Source organism: Wasmannia auropunctata, unplaced genomic scaffold, assembly GCF_000956235.1.
Source record: "Wasmannia auropunctata unplaced genomic scaffold, wasmannia.A_1.0 LD304629.1, whole genome shotgun sequence".
Taxonomy (NCBI): domain Eukaryota; kingdom Metazoa; phylum Arthropoda; class Insecta; order Hymenoptera; family Formicidae; genus Wasmannia; species Wasmannia auropunctata.
In genome coordinates this window covers 1-388 of record NW_012058261.1, presented here as the reverse complement: position 1 = coordinate 388, position 388 = coordinate 1, and the positions used below count along the sequence as shown (strand labels likewise).

Here is a 388-nt window from a genome sequence, read left to right as displayed (position 1 = left end):
TTTGTCGGAAGAACAACCGGGCACAGGGCTGTAAAAATACCCAAATTATGATATAATATGAAACAATACGATAGTTGCACAATAAACGCGCGATCAAAGAGGTTATAAACAAATAATTTTAAGCGAAAAAAATAGTTCTTAATTTATACATACTTGGGAATCGGGATTTTTTTAGACCTAAAAAAAGAATAAACATAATGCATAATTGATTATAATAATGTAGCTTTTATTTGATTAATAAATTTTTTTTTAATATAATAGGATTTTTAACTTTAAAAAATATCACAAAAGTTGGATTAATCTAAATTTGAACATGTCGTTTTAGCTAAATATAAGCAAACTTACGGTATAGAATTACCAGTAAATACACAGTCATCTTTCAATGTAT

The 388-nt window shown here is 25.8% G+C and overlaps 1 long non-coding RNA gene across 1 annotated transcript; it reads right to left on the bottom strand.

Moving 5' to 3' along the window:
• Positions 1 to 388, bottom strand: LOC105461234. The gene is made up of 3 exons (XR_975911.1): positions 346 to 388; positions 154 to 177; positions 1 to 28 (listed from the first exon to the last, which is right to left on the bottom strand). It is a non-coding gene; the product is annotated as an uncharacterized LOC105461234 (long non-coding RNA).